Source organism: Gadus morhua, chromosome 16, assembly GCF_902167405.1.
Source record: "Gadus morhua chromosome 16, gadMor3.0, whole genome shotgun sequence".
In the NCBI taxonomy this organism is placed as follows: Eukaryota; Metazoa; Chordata; class Actinopteri; order Gadiformes; family Gadidae; genus Gadus; species Gadus morhua.
The window spans coordinates 8,494,848-8,507,347 of record NC_044063.1 but is presented as its reverse complement, the minus strand read 5'-3'; the positions used below and the strand labels follow the sequence as shown (position 1 = coordinate 8,507,347).

At 46.1% G+C, this 12,500-nt stretch overlaps 1 protein-coding gene across 2 annotated transcripts in view; it reads left to right on the top strand.

The window, feature by feature from the left end:
• The window catches only part of slc8a2b (solute carrier family 8 member 2b), a 110,484-nt gene that overhangs the window by 50,242 nt on the left and 47,742 nt on the right, over nucleotides 1-12,500 (top strand). For both annotated transcript variants that reach the window (XM_030380274.1, XM_030380273.1), the window contains exon 3: nucleotides 7,286-7,351. The gene's annotated coding sequence lies outside the window, so the exon portion shown is untranslated. The remainder of the gene's footprint in view (nucleotides 1-7,285; nucleotides 7,352-12,500) is intronic.

The following is a 12,500-nucleotide window of genomic DNA, read 5'->3' as shown; positions in this document are numbered from 1 at the left end:
AGAGAGAGAGGGAGGGAGGGAGGGAGGGAGGGAGGGAGGGAGAGGGAGGAAGGGAGAGAGAGGGAGGGAGGGAGGGAGAGAGAGAGAGAGTGAGAGGGAGGGGCTCTTTGTGGCTGCAGGCGTTAGACCTCAGTAGAGCTCCGGCACTGCCTAACCTCACCGTTTTCGGACTCAGGAGAGGCCCAAACATGGAGGAGACTTTGATCTGGAAGCATTAACAGAGCTGGGGTTTGTCATCACTTTGTTGTTGTGTGTTTTACACCATTATGGGATTGAACTCTCCTTTGTTTCCTTTTTTGTTTATTGCTGTTAACTTCTTGTCCCCATCATCCTCTCCCCTCTCCTCTCCTCCCCCCTCTGTTCTCCTCTCCCCTCTCCTCTCTTCTCCTCTCCTCCCCCCTCTGTTCTCCTCTCCCCTCTCCTCTCTTCTCCTCCCCTCCCCTCCCTTCTCCTCTCCTCTCCTCTCCTCTCCTCTCCTCTCCTCTCCTCTCCTTTCCTCCCCTCTCCTCTCCTCTCCTCTCCTCTCCTCTCCTCTCCTCTCCTCTCCTCTCCTCTCCCCTCTCCTCCCCTCTTCTCTCCTCTCCTCTCCTCTCTCCTCTCCTCTCCTCTCCTCCCCTCTCTGTGTTTATATTGTGCTTCTAGCAGTGCGAAGTTCAGTCTCAGACATTCTCCCCTTAAAGAAAAATCTCTTTATCTGATGTTCACAGAGTCGCTGGATTTGTAATTTCCTCTTCTGCAGGATGCACACGGTTCTGACTCAGTTCATTACAGCTCCAACATTCACCACACGGTAAAATGACTCACACTCCCACAGAACACTTCTCCTGGAACACAAGCGTGGGGTCCAGGGGATTCACTCTCCTAATTTGCTATTTGAACACTTCTGGGATGAGGCAGGCATCAAACATTTTAATAACAATAATAACAGTACCAAAAGCAACAAAACAAGTGTTAGGTAAACTTGTTGTGGGTAGAAACTGAATTTAATTATCACCCTAAATGTCACTTTAAATGTCATGTTGCATTTGATTTTCACTCCTTGAAAGAGGAGTTATAAGTAGCTGCTATTGGTTGATTACTATCGCTTAACTTGAAATGCCACTGAGACTTTAAAGAGACCTGTCAAGACAGCAATTTAAAAGGCTCTCTATACATTTTTAGTAAACCAAAGTCACTAGATTTGCAGATGTTGTGGAAATTCTTGATGTCCTGAGGTAGTAGAGGCAAAGATGTTTTGATAAGATGCTTGTCTATAATTAAAAAACACGGTTGGGGCTCCAAAAATGTTTGGGATGTCATTGAATCAAGCCATGGGGTTTTTAACTGATGAAGAAATATTGCTCTGTAACTCTGTAATATAATGGTAAACACAATATGGAGTTATGCATGGCTCACACTCCACCAGAAAGACCTGAAGACGAGTACGTAGGACGTCAGCCTATTTTCTTATGCAACACGGGTCGTTAAAAAGGCCTAACGAAGAAAGACCTAAAGAGGAGTACATAATAAGTTAGCCCGGTTCTTATGTAACCCGGGTCATTAACAAGGCCTCCTGAAGCGTAAAACATACCCGGCGCTGCGTCGCGTCATAAGACGCGCGTGAAGTGCCGCCGCTAGCACCAATAGGAAGCGTCGCGCTCCAGAGTGAACAGGAAGCACCAGGCAATAGGACAGTGGCGTGAAGGGTCGACGGGCGGCGGCGCGGCGAGGGCTGGCGCGTACTTAGCCGCTGCTGGTGTGGGGGCTAAACACAGAAAACGATAGGAGCGGCTGTTTTGACACGCGCCGTTCGCCGGCCGTGTATTTTGGGCTTAACAAAGAAAGACCTAAAGGCGAGGTCATAGGACGTCAGCCCAGTTCTTCTGCAACACGGGTCGTAAACACTAACTCCCGACAAGGGAGGACCTCAGGATGTCTCCCCATCCAAGCAGTGTACAGTAAATCGTCAGAGTTAGTCCTGCGTATGGAGGCCATCCCGATCCTCACGGGGTCTCCCGTTCTGTTTCGCTGCATGGATCAATGTGGACCTCACACATCGTGGGCGGGAGCACTTGCCTTGACAGACCATCTCCTTCAGCCAATCGGCGTAACAAAACATGTGACCATCACCGTACGCCGCTCAGTGGATACACGAGATAAAGTAGAACGGCGAAAGCGTATTCTCCGCCGTGAAACTTCGCTAGTGCAGACTCTTGTTCTTGGTTACTCAGTCTATTTCTTTAGTTACCGCACTTATCGCTGTGTCCACTCTACTAATTATAAAGCTATCGCTCATTGCTTTTTGAAACCCCATTACTGCCTTGTCAGTGGCGGCCTGTATTGTACGTCATCAACCACGACTGATTCCCTGGTCCCTATCTCAGGAAATCGATGTGGGCAGCTTCGGTTCCAGCCTGATCTGCGTAGCCAAACAGAATGAGAGCTCCCCTGATCGGAGAGGTCTCCAGGCTAGAGGACAACAGCATGCTGCTCAGAATGCAGATAGATGCAGAGCATCAGTGCTGCAGATGTGCGTGAACGATGATCTAACGAGGCCTAATGCGCTGCCCTCATGGTTCACACACATCTGCATCAGTAGTGCAGATGTGAACGATGAGCCCAGGGCTAGGAGTATTAGAGCTTGTTAGACCCTAATGGAATATGGACTGTGCTAAAGAGATTCATGGTATTTATATATAACTACACAAACATACATGCGTACACACGCACGTATACACACACACACACACACACACACACACACACACACACACACACACACACACACACACACACACACACACACACATACAAACACACTCATTGTATGTTTTTCTGTATTACTCTTTCTTTCTGAATTACAAAACTCAGTCTTGTGGTAGCATGGTAAAGTCTTATAGTTGGAACGTCTCTCTTGTTGTTGTTGAACTGTGTATAGCACATTAGTTGAGCATTGTATGGTCCTAGTCAACCTTATGCATCTCTTTAGTTAAACAATTTATAGGCCCATCGTGAACCATTTATAGCCTTGAAGATGAGTAAATGTGTCCATGATCCTAGACACATCCCCTCCCCTCCCCTCCCCCCCTTCCTGGCACTTCCGTGATGTCAAGGATCAGTGTGCTGCTGGCATTTATCAGATCCCGGTCACGCAGTGTCATTCAGACCAATTAAGCAAAATGAATAGCTGGTTCACCCAAAGCACTTTCAAGGCAAGAACAGCCATCGATCTATAATCCCACAGCCATATCTACGGTGAAATAAATAAACCAACCCATGAGGTCGATGGCCTGCTATTTGGTTTCCTTAGGCGGAAAGCTGTTCCTGCGCCACAGATGTACCAAGTAAATCAATGCAATTTTGAATTGCCCTGAAATGGCCATGTCTCGTCTCCCCAGGTCTACTAACTGCATGACAAGATGTTTCACCCCCCCAACTCCACCTGTAAATCTGTCAAGGTCTTCCATGCATCATTTAATTTCCACCGTTTTTATTTACTATGGATCCAAAAGATTCATGGTTCACATAGCTGGCTCCGAAAGGTATATAATTAGATAATTCATCTCCACAAAACGTATCCATCTTCTCAATAGACATGCTTCTTGGGACTCTTACTTTGATAGAGATAAAATGACGTACCGGCAGACCAATACACCCCTGGACCTCTTTATTGATTTACACAGCGGGTGAATGTGTGAAGCATCGCTAGAAAGGATCCTAACATGGAGAAAGACCTTCTCACGGAGTTCACAGCGACCAACCATTAGAGGAGCATAAATGAGAGCGCTCGAGACTGATTTGATGAATTTCTCTTAGTTCTAACTTGTAAGTGCCTGGACTAAAGGAACGAGTCTAATGGACTTTGTTGAGACATCATTTCCGCATGTTGAATTGGTCAACGCGGCCATTGGGTCACAGATTAGCTCGAAATAGTTAGATCAATCTTCCTGCTATACAGACCATAATGGCTTGGAGATTGCTTACCGATGTGGAATAGCCCGTTGAGCTAGACCGGGGGCAGCATGACATAGATTCATCCACGTTTTCCTTATGGAAATAGAGTCGTTTTTAAAGGGCATCTATTTGATGTTGTTGACGTGTGATGTTGACCATCACCCCTGGTGATGACCATGTCATCACATGTGGGAGTGTCCCCCCTGATGTGTGTTGAATCAAACAACCGGTTGGTACGTTCCAATGGGTGGGCCAATAGGTGGACACGCCTGGTGGTTATAATTTATTTATTATTCATTTCGCAAGACACAAAACAATCACACTCTCATGGCTCCTCGCGCTGATGTGCTAATTAACGCTAATTATCGCTTCTATTCTGAGCCGTTAGCGACAAAACATCCAATCACACTCCTACGCTCTGCCCCAGCGCTCCCTGGAAACGCTCCGTATCCAGGAAGTTACACACGCTCCCCGCTGTTTCAGGTTGACCTTGAAGACCGGAAATGAGCCGCAGTTGCCAGGACGACCCAGCACAAAAAACTAGGACGAAGTAGTCCTGAAGGTGGGCCCTCAATCCAGCCACCCTGGGGAGGTTATGGTAGCGGGGGGGGGGGGGGGGGGAGGTCGGGCTCCAGCTGCTCTGGTGCCAGATGGGGAGGACGTATTTCACCGTGTACCTCCAATGTGGGACAACAGGGAAGTACTGGGAAGGTTGCGCTCCACAAAAGCAAAACTGCCCCAGTTACTAGAGGAGACAGGGTGTGTGTTTGTGTGTGTGTGTGTGTGTGTGTGTGTGTGTGTGTGTGTGTGTGTGTGTGTGTGTGTGTGTGTGTGTGTGTGTGTGTGTGTGTGTGTGTGTGTGTGTGTGTGTGTGTGTGTGTGTTTGTGTGTGTGGGTGTGCGTGTTTGTGTTTGTTTGTGTAAAAGGTTAGAACAGTTTATTGTGAAAGTAAAGATTAAGATTTACAGAAATGGGGATGGATAAAGAGAGCATGTGGAAAAAAGAAAAAGAGTCAATAACATAGTGTTGTGGCTAGACTTGAGTGTAGTATTTAGTAAATAACAAAGATGACAGGGATTACGATACCACAGGAGAAGATAATAGGGTGAAATTCATTAATGATGATAAATGTGTGACAGAGAATGAGAGAGAGAGAGAGAGAGAGAGAGAGAGAGAGAGAGAGAGAGAGAGAGAGAGAGAGAGAGAGAGAGTGTAAAAGAGGCTCAAACTGTTGACTTTAACCTTTGGTGTCAACCTTTATGTCGAGTTGAGCAGAGGAAATGAGACCAGACATTTGCCTTCATATTCCTCACACTTAACATCACAGTGTGTGTGTGTGTGTGTGTGTGTGTGTGTGTGTGTGTGTGCGTGCGTGCGTGCGTGCGTGCGTGCGTGCGTGCGTGCGTGCGTGTGTGTGTGTGTGCGCGCGCATTTGCATGTAAGTGTCTAATTTCTAAGACAATCCGTGTGACAAGTACATAATGAATGAGGGTTATGGAAGACAAGGAAACTTGAATTGTTCTCTGTCAATGATTTTCTTTGGAAAACCGTTGGTGGAGGAGATTAAAGACAAGACATGCGCCCTTCCATAGTCCCAGTAGGTTTGTGTGTGTGTGCCTGACTCCTCCTCTGTTGACTCCATACCCCAGAGATACCTCACTCTTCTATCCATCCCTCCTTCTCTCTGTCTCCTCCTCCTCCCTCCTTCTCTCTGTCTCCTCCTCCCTCTCCCTCCTTCTCTCTGTCTCCTCCTCTTCCTCCCTCCTTCTCTCTGTCTCCTCCTCCCTCCTTCTCTCTGTCTCCTCCTCCCTCCTTCTCTCTGTCTCCTCCTCCTCCCTCCTTCTCTCTGTCTCCTCCTCCTCCTCCCTCCTTCTCTCTGTCTCCTCCTCCCTCCTTCTCTCCGTCTCCTCCCCCTTCTCCAGCTATACGTCTATATCACCCTCCCCTCCACTCCCTCTCTTTGCCCTTTTCTGCTCTGCTGTCTTTGCTCGTGTTTCCTTCCTACACTAACTCCTTTCTCTCACTCTCATTCTCACGCTCTCTCTCTCTCTTTCTACCTCTTTGAAGCCTTTTCACACCAGGGCTAATGTATGCGCGGTATTGATCTGCTTGTCAGTCAATGCACTCTGACAACCTAATCTCTGAGGGACAAGGCGGTCCCCTGTCAGCATATTCGGCCGGTCATATGAGGTTCTGTGCACTGATGATAACACCTATGTTCTGGGGGACAGGATGTTGTAGTGGTGTTTATACTCCCAGTTGAAAGACTCTGGACTGGAACACCACCCGTCGCTGTCTCACCGGGCCCTAGCTGCTCCTTATTCATATCTGTGTGGGAGTGTGGGAGGGGTGTGTGTGTGTGTGTGTGTGTGTATGTGGGGGGGGGGGGGTCTTTTTTAGGCCCCTTCCACGCGGACAATCCGGTTTCGTCTTATGCGGATCAGGAATATCCCCGTAAAAGACGGAATCATTGCGAAACCGCATCGAGCTGTAGAAACGCTGTAGTAAATATTCAAGGCGCTGGTTCTCCACAGAAAAAAGTGGAGCGCATCAATCCTGCGCGCATACAGCCTACGCGCTGTACACAAACATTCAGTCACGAGGAGATTCAACCTTTTAAATTGAGCAGAAATACTTTTTAATGTACAGTTAGTAATTAAATTCATCAAGGGGCTTTATTTAAAGCTACAAAAGGAATACAAATAAATTAATTAATAAAAAATTAAACTAAATTCTGACGTCCCCCAGCTGGTGGGGGGTTAATGACGTCATCGTTTGCGTTTCAGGCGTCCACACGAATCCTAACACGAAACCGCAGAGGTCCGGATAGATTTGCAACCACCTCCGAGGGTGTTTTCAGAAATGTGCGGTTTCGGGCACCGGATTCGCCGGCTCCGTCTGGACGGTCGGCCGAAACGTACAAGACTTATGCGGTTTTATCAAAGAGTCGGCTCCGTGTGGATGGTTCCTCTGTAACCCTCGGTGTCTGTGACTTTGTGTGTGTGCACCAGCATACATAGGAGTCCTCGGTTGTTTTGTGGCTGATTTTATCCAATTATAGTTCCTCTATAGACACAGACCTATAACCTCTCTCTCTCTCTCTTTCTCTCCCTCTCTCCCTCTCTCCCTCTCTCCCTCTCCCTCTCTTTCGCTCTCTCCCTCTCCCTCTCTCTCTCCCTCTCCCTCTCCCACTCCCTCTCTCTCCCTCTCTCTCTCTCTCTCTCTCTCTCTCTCTCTCTCTCTCTCTCTCTCTCTCTCTCTCTCTCTCTCTCTCTCTCTCTCTCTCCCTCTCTCTCCCCCCCTCTCTCCCTCTCTCCCTGTCTCCCTCTCTCTCCCTCTCTTCGCTCCACAGTGTGGCGGGGAGCCGGCCTTGAATGTGGAGGCAGAGCTGAAGCAACAGCAGCAGAGCCTGGTGGTGGTAAGTCTATCTCTCTGTTTCACTTGCTCTGTACATCCTTCTGATGTTATACACTGTAGCTTGCATGTCAATTGGATGGCTGAACAAATGGATGAGTGAATAGATGTATGGATGGATTATTTATTAATACATGAATTGAGGATGGATGAGTGGACGGATGGATGAACAATTTAATATTGTAATTAATAAATGATTGGATGGATGAAAAAAAGAAACTGATGATGGATAGACAGATATAGACAGAGCATTTGCATGTGGTAATTACAGATCAATTAAACAGAACAATACATCCATCTGTTCAGGACAACCCTCACAAATGTATCTTAAATGAAATGCTTTCACCCGTATGTCTCATCAGTGGGCAAGGGGAGGAGAATAGACAACCAAGTAAACAATATGAATGAAATAGACAAGTAAACAATATGAATGATGAATGAAGTTTAATCAAAAAACACTATACGATACATTTCATCCAGCCACGAATAAACACATTAAATATAAAGAGACATATTCCTCTTAGCCCACGCCTTTTCAATAAAGTCAGCAATCAATACGTTGTTGAGGAGCCCAGAGCCGGAGGCAGCCTGACCAAACGGCCTCAGGGGTGGGGAGGGAGAGGCACACGGTAATGTGCTGTGGAGCCTGGGAAATAGATTAACACCGGTTTAATCACTCTCACGTCCCATCCCGCACCCGCCTCACTCGACTGGGACCTGCCTGGCTGATGGTGCCCAAGCACGTGCATACCTTAGCACACAACCCCGTCCCAGAAGGACCCGCGGCACTAATCTGGTGACATGCCTGGTAGTCACTGCATCTACTTGGAGCATGATGAAATAGGCATACATGTGGGGTGTGTGTGTGTCTCCACTGATTAGCGAAGCCAGTGTGTGTGTGTGTGTGTGTGTGTGTGTGTGTGTGTGTGTGTGTGTGTGGGTGTGCAATTTAAGATGAACACACTGTGAACGCTGATCATAGTTAGCATTAAGGTGCAGGAAATGCAGCTCAACGTAGAAGACTTATGCAAATGTATGCAGGTCTGTACATCGGCGAAGATTAACATTTGTTCAAGCTTATTGGACAAAGAAACACAATTATAAGCCATTTGATCATTTGGAGCTGATTAACTGTAATGAGTTGCTGATTCAATATACATGTAGAATTCATTGAGGAATCTCTTTCTACCCTCCATCTTTAACATTGTTTAATTTAATGAAGAAATTTGACCACGACCTGGTTAGACACATCCTGCACACCATACACTCCTTAAGTTACAGATCTTTTGTTTGACGGATTGGGTAAATGATGAGTCAGGGTTTAATTCTGTATTTTTAGCTCCGCCATGAAATGAGAATTTATTTTTTTCCACCCCTGCTGCTGAACCGCTTTAATTTGGGACTCAGAACAATTATATCAGTATGTTTCCTCTACCGCCCACACATGCCGCATGCAGGCTGTGCATCACACACGGCGTATACAGTACAGACAAAGGCATTAACCAACCATGACAGCCATGTTGATTGCTGAAGGGCCCTGGCAATGAATTGTGGGTAGAGCAGCTAGTTGGATGGAAACGTATGTCCTACAGCCTAACCCAACCGAGCATTGATGAATGCTCAGCGTGTGTGTGTGTGTGTGTGTGTGTGTGTGTGTGTGTGTGTGTGTGTGTGTGTGTGTGTGTGTGTGTGTGTGTGTGTGTGTGTGTGTGTGTGTGTGTGTGTGTGTCTGTGTGTGTGTGTGTGTGTGTGTGTGTGTGTGTGTGTGTATTTTGTCGACATGTGCGTGTTTTGTGTCTGTGAATTTGTGTGTTTACTTATAAATGTGCATCCATGTTAGCATCAGTGTGTGTATGTGAGTGTGCGTGCGTTATTGTATGTGGACACATGTGTATCCGTGTTTTGTAAGTGTGTATTTTTGTGTGTCACATAAATGTGTCCATGCATGTGTATGTTATCATCAATGTATGTGTGGTGTGTTTATGTGTGTGCGTTTTGGCTTCTGACAACCCTGCGGATATTCATATCACGCTGTCAGGCTCTGATCACATGCCCTGACAGGGATGTGGTCACGTGACCACAGAGTCCTGTTATCACATTACCAAATTTTTAAAAGCTCCAGAGCTCCGGCTCTCAGGTTGACCCCCAGCCTCCCCTCGTGCCCCTCCTAAAGACCCCCTGACCCTCCACTAATGGTGGTATCCTGAAGTATCACTCAGGGGCTTTTATTACTGTCACTAGCACTGATGCTGCTCCTACTGCAGCTATTGCTACTGCGATCACCACTTACCTCCGGCTGATGTGTAAATTAGGGCTGTGACTACTTTTTCAAAGCCAGTTAATAAAGCAATTTTTTTTTTCGATTAATCAAGTCTATCAAATGTAATCCCAAATGAACAGTGTCCAAACTGATGTGCTTGCTTTGTCTGACAGGGAGCCAAAAAAAACTACACCATTCCTTTTATAATGAGCCATTCACCATATATTTGAATTGAACTGCAACATTAAGCAGTAAATGTTGGTTGTTTCGACTTGATCAATTATTTTAACGATTAATCGATAATCAAAAAAATTTCCCTTGATTAATCAACCATTTGTCTCAGCCCTTGTGTACATACAAAAAATATTGAGCTACTTCACTTTATAATTCTACTTTGATACATTTTCCCACAACAGCATGTGCTGGTTGTTACTTTACTAAAAGGCTAGTTCTTAAATTCCCCATTGGGGCAATCAATAAAATACTTACCGGGTAGTTTTCACACAATTAGGGAATTCAAATTGGCTGAAGACCTTAATGGCTCAGAGTTTTGGAAAAGATGCTTAATTTATGTATACGCTTATTTAAACAGGACAGTGTATGTATTTATATATAGATAGATGGATAGATCTAGTTCTAGATAGATAGACAGATAATGCATATATTGCACCAGAGATAGCTACGTGCTAATTTTCATCTGTAGAGCCTGGGCTGAAGTTGTACATACAACCCTCCAGAACATGCTGAGGCCTGTCATGCATCTGTAGAGTTGTTAGAAATGTCATGAATGTATAGACCTTTCATACATATACCCTATAATGTCCATTAGTGCATGTGAGGGCTTTCCTGCATCTGATTCCTTGTATGCAGGGGCGTAGCCACATGGGGGCTTCCCCCCCCCCCCCCCCCCTTGACAATCTAGTGCCACCCCAAATATAAGACTGGCCCGAGCTGGCCACCACAGTAATAATGCCCTGGCTACGCCTCTGCTTTTAGGCAAGCAGACATCTCTCGCTTGTGTAGAACCTACAAGAGAGAAAATACAAATTGGTCTGTCATCACTGCGATGGTGCATGATTTGTCAATGCTGCAGATAAAGTTTGAATGGATCCAACTTTTGCGAGGGACTCCATTGCGGCATTAGGATCCAGAGCTGTGGAGCCGCCCACGCAGCCTGTCACGCCGTCTCAAGTCTCTCCTCGGTGGCACACATCTTGCCGGCACCGAGACGGTTCTTTGAGCGTATCTCAAGTTCCTGCGGTGAAAATGCAGGCTGAGCTTTTTCTCTCGTTCTCTCCCCTCTCCTTTCTCCTCACCACGATTCCCTCACATTTTTCTCCCAAGTTCCACTCAATCCTTTCTATTATTTACCTCATTTGTTTTTTACATCCTTTTCCTGGACCTCTTTTCTGTGTTGCTGTGTTCCCTGGACAACACCCACTCCCCATCACTGTGTCAGCTGACCTCATTTGCTTGAAACATGCTTACTTTGTGCGCACATATGTGTGTGTGTGTGTGTGTGTGTGTGTGTGTGTGTGTGTGTGTGTGTGTGTGTGTGTGTGTGTGTGTGTGTGTGTGTGTGTCTGTGTGAGACGATCAGTGCTTGAATGGAGGTGTGTGTGTGTGTTTTTCTTTTTATTTTGTGTGTTTGTATTTGTTTGTGGCAAACTGTATTCATTAATATAACTAAATACATCATTTAATGAGGAATACGTGTCGATCAAAGATGAGTGGGGGCTTTAATGGAACTATGGGAAGGTTAGAGGTTTGGCTTTGAGCGGGAACTGAGACGGATGCAACTGTCTTATTCTGTTAGCCTCAGTGATGTCCCCGAGGTATAGGAGGCAGGGGAGGAGAGGAGGGGATTACAGGGGCTGAGAGCCAGAGGAGAGCAGAGGAGAGGAAGAGAGGAGAGGAGGGGGGGGCAGGAAGGAGACACGAGAGGGGAGGATATGAGATGGGAAGACAGGAGTAGAGGAGAGGAAGAGAGAAGACTAGAGGAGGGGAGAAGAGGGGAAAAGAGGAGATGAGATTGGTCGGAAAGAAAGAGAGGGGAGGAAGGGAGGAGAGAAGACTAGAGCGGAGAAAGGAGAGGAGACAAGAGAGGAGACAAGAGGGATGGAGAGGAAGAGGGTGAGGGAGGGGACAACATGGGGAGAGGAGAAGAGAGGAGGAGAGGATAATGTCTCTTGAAACATTAAATTGATCATGACCATTATTAACACTGATGCAGAGAAATCTCTCATCATCTATTTTTGTATTCATAGCTACCTTGGCTATTCTGCCACTTGATTATATTCTGTCAAGTTTCATTGCATCACCGGCTGGAGTCCATGGGCAACATAATTCTCCAATCTTCGCAATTACTAATATCATTGGTTTTGAGCACAATTCGATTTTGCTAAGCAAATGTTCCTTACTTTTGACCTTGTTCGAAGCAGTTTGTGCTAGATTATGAAAAATGTGTTTCTATATCTATCCATATACCAATTTCTTCTTTTTTTCTTCTACCTTTTCGATGTATACCCTTCGCGGCCATTATTTGGAAACCCATGAATAGTACAAGAGTATCTGTTTTATTCAGAGCGGATCATTGGTTCTGACAAGACTTCTTTGACCCTAAGTTGCTGAGTTGTCAAACATAATCATGCGTAAAACTATAAGGTCAAAGATTAATATCTTTCCGCAGTCATTTATCCTCCTGCCTCACAGTAACCACTTCACCACTCCACAGCAAGGGAATGCTGCCAGCTAGGATAGCAGATACGAGACACAGATATAGACCTCTCTTTTTATTTGTCTGCTGGAAGAGAATGAATAGCATTTCTTCCTTCTCACAACAATGCCCTCATCAAGGCCATTGCTGCTTTGTGCCAATAGGCTGTCATGCCTC